Below are 8,764 nucleotides of genomic sequence, written 5' to 3'. Positions count from 1 at the left end.
ATAGGTGAATGTGCATACATACATGGGATTCAACGTGAAACATTAGCAGTCCAGTACGTATGTAGTATGTATATGTGTTTGTATAAAGCCTTTCTTCTTCTTCTTCTGTCTTCTTATCTTTACTGCTTAGTGTGAAATTGGTTAAGTTGAAAAGTTAATTGTTTTTTATTCAAAATATATATATAAATTTTTTTCAAAAAGAGCAAATATTCAACTTGTAGGATTTAATGTTTCAAAAAGAGCGAATATTCTACTTGTAGGATTTAATGTTTCAGAGATTACTGGAGTGTTTTTAGAAACATGATAAACCATTGTTGCGGATTTTTTTTGTGATTTTTTTTTGAAGAACATGGATAAATAAGTGTGACGACACTGTCCCAATTTTAATTTGAAGCTACCCAGTTCCCAGAACACCATGTAATGCTACGCTACATTAAAGGAATAACGATCATAGCACTGGACACATGTCCAGTATTTTAGTTTTCAGCTTATGTTGCACTATAAAGATCACTTGGTTGGAGTTGTGTAGAGGTCTGTTGACATTTTCTTTTAGCCTTGGTTTTGAATTTGCTGAAGGGAGAACATCATCTCTGCAGTTCCGTTTGGATCCCACCTGAAGGAGGAGGCGAAAGAACTGAGTGCGTGAAAGTATAAAGTGAGTGAAAGTAGAGAGTGTGTGCAAGTAGAGAGGGGGTGAAAGTAGAGAGTGGGTGAAAGTAGAGAGTGGGTGAAAGTAGAGGGGGTGAAAGTAGAGAGTGGGCAAAAGTAGAGAGTGGGCAAAAGTAGAGAGTGGGCAAAAGTAGAGAGTGGGCAAAAGTAGAGAGTGGGTGAAAGTAGAGAGTGGGTGAAAGTAGAGGGGGCGAAAGTAGAGAGTGGGTGAAAGTAGAGAGTGGGTGAAAGTAGAGGGGGCGAAAGTAGAGAGTGGGCAAAAGTAGAGAGTGGGCGAAAGTAGAGAGTGGGCAAAAGTAGAGAGTGGGCAAAAGTAGAGAGTGGGCGAAAGTAGAGAGTGGGCGAAAGTAGAGAGTGGGCGAAAGTAGAGAGTGGGCGAAAGTAGAGAGTGGGCGAAAGTAGAGTGGGCGAAAGTAGAGAGTGGGCAAAAGTAGAGAGTGGGCAAAAGTAGAGAGGGGGCGAAAGTAGAGAGTGGGCGAAAGTAGAGAGTGGGCGAAAGTAGAGAGTGGGCGAAAGTAGAGAGTGGGCGAAAGTAGAGAGTGGGCGAAAGTAGAGAGTGGGCGAAAGTAGAGAGTGGGCGAAAGTAGAGAGTGGGCGAAAGTAGAGAGTGGGCGAAAGTAGAGAGTGGGCGAAAGTAGAGAGTGGGCGAAAGTAGAGAGTGGGCGAAAGTAGAGAGTGGGCGAAAGTAGAGAGTGGGCGAAAGTAGAGAGTGGGCGAAAGTAGAGAGTGGGCGAAAGTAGAGAGTGGGTGCAAGTAGAGAGTGGGTGCAAGTAGAGAGTGGGTGCAAGCAGAAAACAAGTCTTTGGAAACTAATTACTATAGTTGTAACAGAGGGAGACAAAAACTGTATAGCTTAATGTATGTCAATTGAATAATAATATATTACAATACCTTTTTAAATTTTAAGGTTATGTTGCAGTGACGGTGACCGTGAATCGAAATTTATGTACAATTAAAGTATACTGTTTGTTACTTTAGTATTAAAGGGACACATTTGTACCATCAAGATCTTTCTTTAGTCCCTGAGACAACGGCAAGTCTCAAGGTGTCAGGATTACATTACAGTATTCAATATACGTCAATGAATCATAAACATGTATGTGAATACTGTTTTTCACTTCTGGTATTTCACTTATGAAGATGCAAGGTTAGGCTAAATATATGCAAATATGAGAACATTCGGTAAGATTATAAGTTGTAATTAAAAGGAGCTACGCTGTATAAAATGTCATATGTATAAAAATGAGGTGTGGAAACTGCATATTCATTAGCCAAAACGAATATTCATATTATCTTATCATATTCATATCAAGCATAATCAGAGAGTTAGTGTTCAATTATGGTTAAGCATACTCAAGTTTCATTGTAGACTAGTCATTTTAATGTGTGGCTTTAATACTTGTAATCACATGCGAGACAAACTGTCTCCAATATAATAGGTTTCTTTAACTTGTCATGAATATTCAGTTAATTGCTTAAAACAGGTGAGACAATTTATTTCTATTCTGTACTGTCCATGTCCTGCTGGAAACTTGCACATCATGTATTTGTCAGTATGAGCAGTATGAATATCATGTTTCTACCAAGTTAAGGTGAGAAACTGTTTACACTGTTATCACGAGTGCTTTGAAGCATGATATGGGAGGACAGTTTAGAGAGGTAGTAGCATTAGACTCAGATAAAGGTTAGGAACTGTCGAATACTGCCAGTACGAGTGCTTTGAAGCATGACATGGGAGGACAGTTTAGAAAATTGTCCCAACTAATAGTAAAACTACTTATGCTTGTGTGTAGCAGAAGCTGTAATACAAAGATTCATACTTAGCTTACCAATATTGTCATTTTTTTTTAAATCTCTTTTGATCTCTGTAAGGATGCTGGTTATGGATTTCTGAAGCTCAAGAATGGATTTTCTTAAAGTGGATTCCTTGTAATTTTAAGCTCCATTTCATGCATAAATTTTGTGAAATAAAGAATGGAAATTAATAGTAAACATGGCCTTTTCCTTCAAATGTGAATTAATTAGCACATAATTTTGTCTGATATATACAAGGTAGAGCTGTCTGCCCCATTTACATCATTTATTGAATGACTGAAAAAGTCACGATTTTTGGCCAGAATATGAAAAATCATAAGGCTATACTCTTACAAAATTGTAAAATTTTGACTGAAAATGAAATTTCCGGTAACTCTTTAAGGATACTTAATAATAATTCCTAGGGCTCAATGGTGGATTTCCTCAAGTTTAGAGTGGAATTCTTTGTAATTTTAAGTTATATTTCTGCATTAATATAGTCAAAATAAAGAATAGAAATTAATAGTAAACATGGCCTTTTCTTTCAAATGTGAGTGAATTGGCACATAATTTTGTCTGATATAAACAAGGTAGAGCTGTCTGCCCCATTTACATCATTTTTAGGATAACTAAAAAAGTCACGATTTTTGGCCAAAATTTGAAAAATCATCAGGCTATACCCCGACAAAATTGTAGAATTTTGACTGAAAATAAAATTTTGGGAAACTCCCTTTATAAGGATTCCTAAGGCTCAATGGTGGACTTCCTCAAGTTTAGAGTGGAATTCTTTGTAATTTTAAGCTCCATTTGATGCATAAAATATAGTGAAATAAAGAATGGAAATTACTAGTAAACAGAATGCAAAATGTATTGAGGTTTCGATGACTTCAATGCAATACACTTCTGCTTGTTAACCAGAAGTAGCTGTTACAATATAAATTGCCCGAACCACTATTTGGATGTACAATTACACAATGGCATGATAAACACAGGTCAGTATACTGTACGTGGCAATACACATCTCCACCAAAAGCAAGTACGAGAAGTATCCACGATTCCAAGCGTAAAGGGTTTTAGAGTTTGACCTCTGGTGACCTCAAATGAGATTTGACCTCACAAGCAACAGATTCTTGTACTCAATATGACAACTCCATATACCATGTAAAAAAAGTATCCATGCTTTCTACCATGAGAAATGATGTCTTAGCGGTTTTCATGCCGCTACAAATATTTTATTAAAGTACTCGCTATTTGGCGACCGTGACTAAAAATCTACTAGTCAAATTTCACTCGCCACTAGAACTATGATTGCTGTCGAAGTCTCCATAGTACAGATCTACAACATCAATACTTTCTGTGAAGAAAGATACAATCTGTGCTACGTAATTGCTACGGATTTGACTGTTTTGAAATCACGTATCACTGGCAAACTTTTTGGAAGAACAAAGCAGTCTCAAACTTTTGATCTTCCAAAAAGTTTTTCGCTCTCTATTGTTCCTCGGAAGTTGTATTTCAAGCAATAGCAGCGATTAAAGAGGGCGCTCGACGCATGTTGCCAGTGATACGTGATTTCAAAGCAGTCAAATGAAACCTTTGTTATTCATGTTTTCCGGTTTTGTGTTGTTCCTCGGAAGCAGTGGCGGAGAAACAGGGGGGGGGGTTGGGGGGGGGGGTTTAACCCCCCACTTTTTGAAGAGGGGGGTTGGCCCACACAATCAACCCCCCCTAGTTTTTGCCAGTAATGTTCTGTTATAGCCTATGTTATGTGCTCCAAATGGCATAATAAATCAAATTATTAAATTTGAAATTGTTAAAGTCATTTCAACCTTTTACCTGGTAGGCTACATCAACAATTAACGACCGAAAACCGAGTTAGAATTGACCCACACATTATTTCTAGCCCCTTTCTCCCACCTTGCACATTGGAACTTGTAGCTCATAGCGCTAACTTCACCCCACAATAGCTTTGGAACTGTATACACTTGCCAACTTCAACGAGCTGAAGGAAGGAAAAGAAAAAGAAGAAAGAGAGAAAAGGATGGAGTAGAAAATACGGCAAGAAAACAGGAAGAGAAAGAGGAACAGTGACAAAATTATTCGAATTTGTAAAGCATACAGCAGATATCACATCATATCAGTGAGCATGAAAATGGCGTTCCACGATAAACAGCCTCCAAACCATGGGCGCAGATCCTGGTGAGGACAGCGGGACGCGTCCCCGCCAACCTTTTCAGTAGTGGGGACATGATATACCGTGTCCCCACCAATTTGTCTTGACCAATAGCCGCATTTCAAGTTCCCCTGTATTGAACTTTGGCGCAGTTTGATCCAGCATTGTGCAAATGACATGCAGCAGTTCTCATTTTATTGTATTTTATCCACAGTTGTTAAATATAGGACGGAAATCGCATTTGTGCAGTCTATATTTGTTTTCTGGGAGAGGACCCCAGACCCATCGTATATACAAAAGTCTACTTGGATTATTTGTCCCCTGATTTTCTTTCTGCAGACGCCCATAAATTTCTCCAAACTAAATTTCTAAGCCATGAGATCTAAAACTTAAGGAGGTTTAGGAGCATCATTAGGTCTGGGAAGTGTTATTTCCGGCGATCTGGGAGGTATATTTGCCCAAAAAATCGTACGCTACTCGCGAACCCATGGTCGCGCTCCGCTTAGATAGTGTCATAGAACAGACACACGTCCCCACCATTATCCAAGACTGATCTGCGCCCATGCTCAAAACTGTCCATGTGTGAAGTGTTCGGTTTCGGAAATATCTGGTATATTTTTATTTCCTTCAACGAATTTTTTTAGTAGCCGTCTGAATTTTCGAAAATTCCCTAACCAACATTCTTCATCATACTTCTTCATATTCGTGCAATTTTGACCCGTCTGTTAGGGTTTGAAGGAGGTTTATCTATATCGGTTGTCCATAGATGATATTTTGTGCAACATTATGGGTATGTTTTGAAGTGATTTTATTCACGAGAATTGTGAATTTTCAAATTCTGAACAGTGGGGCTGACGGATATTGTGGGCCGCGATGAAGAATCACCTACAAAAGCAATGATCCACAGGATATGTGATGAAGTCGAACATGATGTGTGACTGGTGACAATCTTCAAAAAGGTTATAGATGAGAAAAAAAAGTTTTTGGAAAAAACTTGGTTCTCAGGCAAAAGTGTACATATGGTTGGTCAGTTTCAAGCCCGAGAAGTGCCATTTCCGGTGATCTGGGGGTACCAAAACCAGAAATTTGCTTGTACGCTGCGCTGCAACCAATGGTGGCGCTCCGCTTAGATAGTAATACGCGCCCCCGGGTTAGAAAATCCTGCATACGCCCCTGGTTAAATGCAGCTTTTCAAGGCCTGGGCAGTGCCATTTACTGCAATCTGGGAGGCAATATTTGCCAAAAAATTCTTGTGCACTTTGCGCCAACTTATGGTGGCGCTCCACTTAGATAGTGAGCCAGTAGTTATGACTTTTTATTTCATCAATGGCCTGCAACCCCCCCACTTCTGACAAGAAATCTCCGCCACTGCTCGGAAGTTGCATGCTAAGCGATAGTAGTGTTCAATGTCTTAATGGTAAGTTTTTCTTCAAAAATGGAACGCAGGGTGTTGTTCAAGGAGTGGAAGGAAAAGAGCAGAAAATCAAAATGATATCTCTGGTGGAGATTGGAAGGAGGAAAGGCAGAATATTAAGATTTCACCTTCTAGGGTTTGAACCTTAGACGAGGTGTATACTGTGACAGTGATGATATCTGACTGGTATTCTTCACGTTGTTGTGTTAACGAACCCTATTCTTGCAGTGGCGGAGCTAGGGGTATTGGTCAGAGGGGGCGAGATTGGTCTGTATGGGCGCTTTCGATATTATCTAAGCGGAGTGCCACCACAGGTTGGTGCGTAGCGTACAGAATGTTTTTGAGTAAAGATACTCCCTAGATCGCCGGAAATGAACCTTTCCGGGCCTTGCTAATTTGCAGATAAACGAACAATAAATAGGTGTCATCGCCAACAAAATGTGACAAATGTCAATATGTAGATGAGAGCGCAATAAAAAAGTCAATAATCGCGAAGAAGTAAAAAGTGGTAAATAGCAGAGCCGTATATAGAGAGAGTTTGGCCAACTGGCGATTTGTGACGTCACACGCAAACCATGGGCATCAAAATAGGTCCAGTTGTCGTTACCAGTTGCGCGAAACACGAAAAACACCACACACAATATATAGCAGCTTTGCACACTGTGCTCGTTGCGAACAAACGAAGCGACTCAGAATGTCAGATTTTGACAGGTATACGAGGAACAAAATGGATATCAGGTAATGAATTAGAGTATGCGTTAGTTAATGACATTTACGTTTATCTTCACACCTGAAATGCACAGAAAACTAGCTGAAAACCTGTCATTACACTTGTTTTATTTTACGCCTCATACTACTAGTCCTACTTTAGTCATACAAACGAAAAGCACACATCACAGTCCTGGCTAGGCTAGATTACAGACGCACAACTATAGCATCAGGCCTACATTAATAGATCCTTCGATCCATAAATAAAGTAGGCCTACACATAAAATGACAATTTATGCTTCACTGATCTTTTCAGGTTTGCCAAAAAGTAGTTGTACCAGAGGTCATTGTATTTAACTCCAGAAGTTACATAGTAGGATTAATATTCGGCATAACTTTTTCTCTAAAGTCTAATACAACTTATACAAGGGTTGTGAATGGATGGAATGGTTTGCCTGAGAAGGTTGAATTGCAAGTAGTGTGAATGGGTTTAAGAATACTTTGGATGAGTACATTAAGCATTGTAATTGGGTATGACATTTGATGTCCTCAGTTTTATTCCTCTCATATAGCCTTAGGGTCCTTAATGGGGACTTGAATGTCTCTCCTGGTCTTTTTTTCTACTAAACTAAACTATATACTTGAGTGTAGCAATAGTTGGGAGTCTGTGGACAAACCTAAGACTGATATTGTGGTGTTAATTTCTCAGGAATGTAGTACTAGGCTATAGTAGTTGCAACAGATTGAATGGGTCTGTCGAGAAAAAAAAAACCCTGCAACAACTGAATACTGGTGCATGTTGTAGCTTATGTATTTTCCATTACCATATATACTATATGGTCATGTCCTTAATAAGGTTTCATGGATCACACTGACATAGTGTGCCTACTTGTCAGTGTTGTCAACTGAGCACAGGGCTGATGACATCATTCAGTTTGTTATTATGCAGACAGCAAATGGCCATAATGATAATTATTAATTGTTACTTATTCTTCATACTGCCCTTACTGGCCTTACCTGAACAGTGATGTATAAAAATGCAAGAAGTCGTTAAGCTTTTCATTTAAGAATCGTTTCAGCCTGTCCTATTTCAAACATATGATTGGCAGGTTTCCACGTTACATAGCTTATCAAAATGGAGCTGTTCTGTAAAGCAAGAAAATCACACATATGCATGCATTACAAACACACTCATATATAACAATTTCTGAATATCTTTTCAGCTGCCCAAAGGTACTGGAATGCAAGCTCTGTTGGGTGAATTAAAAAACCCTCATTGTACTCTTTTATCATGGTCACCGTAGCTGGAACCAGCAATGATGGTGATGTGGATTTGACAGTACCTAGACAAGAATTCAATAGCTGCTTTGTGTTGAAGTGGGTTCAACTTGCTCAAGGCCATGACAGGATGACGACTTGACATTAGGATGAATTATCTGTTGCAGAGTTCTATAAACCAGGCAGTTGTTAAAACATCCATTGGGTGACCCTCACAGTCTACCAGGCACTGCATTGCAGAAGCAAAATGAAGTGTGTGTGATACCTTCATCTTATGAGAGTGGAATGGTATCAGTGTGGCCTCTGTCAATTTGGCTTCAAGTCTTTGTTTTCTTGAAAGCTGAGAAGATCTTTCAGTGGTTTCACACTGACCTCTGTACTTGACAATTCATGTGTATTTGCCAGCTCAGGAGGAAGCCAGATTTTAATTACATTAACCAATGCTGACTTTTTTTTGGACATGTGGTACATTTGCAAGGAGGTGAAGGAAGCAGTTGGAGTTGCATGGATGTGGAATCTTGTTGATAGTCTGGCAGTCTTATTCACAGATTATCCCAAAGCTTCTCCACATTGCCACATTCAGAACTTATTACATTGATAAACTTGAAAATTGCAGGAATCTAACGAAGCACCCATCAAGGGAATTTGTTTGTATAATTATTGAAAGCTGTGACCTTCTGATGTGACAGACTAATGTGAAATAAAGGGCAGTAGATTACCTTGTAAATGAA

The 8,764-nt window shown here is 39.2% G+C and overlaps 1 long non-coding RNA gene across 1 annotated transcript; it reads left to right on the top strand.

Moving 5' to 3' along the window:
- The first annotated feature begins 1,304 nt into the window (after window positions 1-1,304).
- LOC139980393 (uncharacterized) lies at window positions 1,305-8,764 on the top strand. The gene is made up of 2 exons (XR_011797559.1): window positions 1,305-6,785; window positions 7,979-8,764. It is a non-coding gene; the product is annotated as an uncharacterized lncRNA (long non-coding RNA).

The sequence above is a fragment of the Apostichopus japonicus genome, chromosome 14 (genome assembly GCF_037975245.1).
Source record: "Apostichopus japonicus isolate 1M-3 chromosome 14, ASM3797524v1, whole genome shotgun sequence".
NCBI lineage: Eukaryota > Metazoa > Echinodermata > Holothuroidea > Aspidochirotida > Stichopodidae > Apostichopus > Apostichopus japonicus.
The sequence above is the reverse complement of the archived record's forward strand: the minus strand, read 5'-3'. Positions and strand labels throughout refer to the sequence as shown.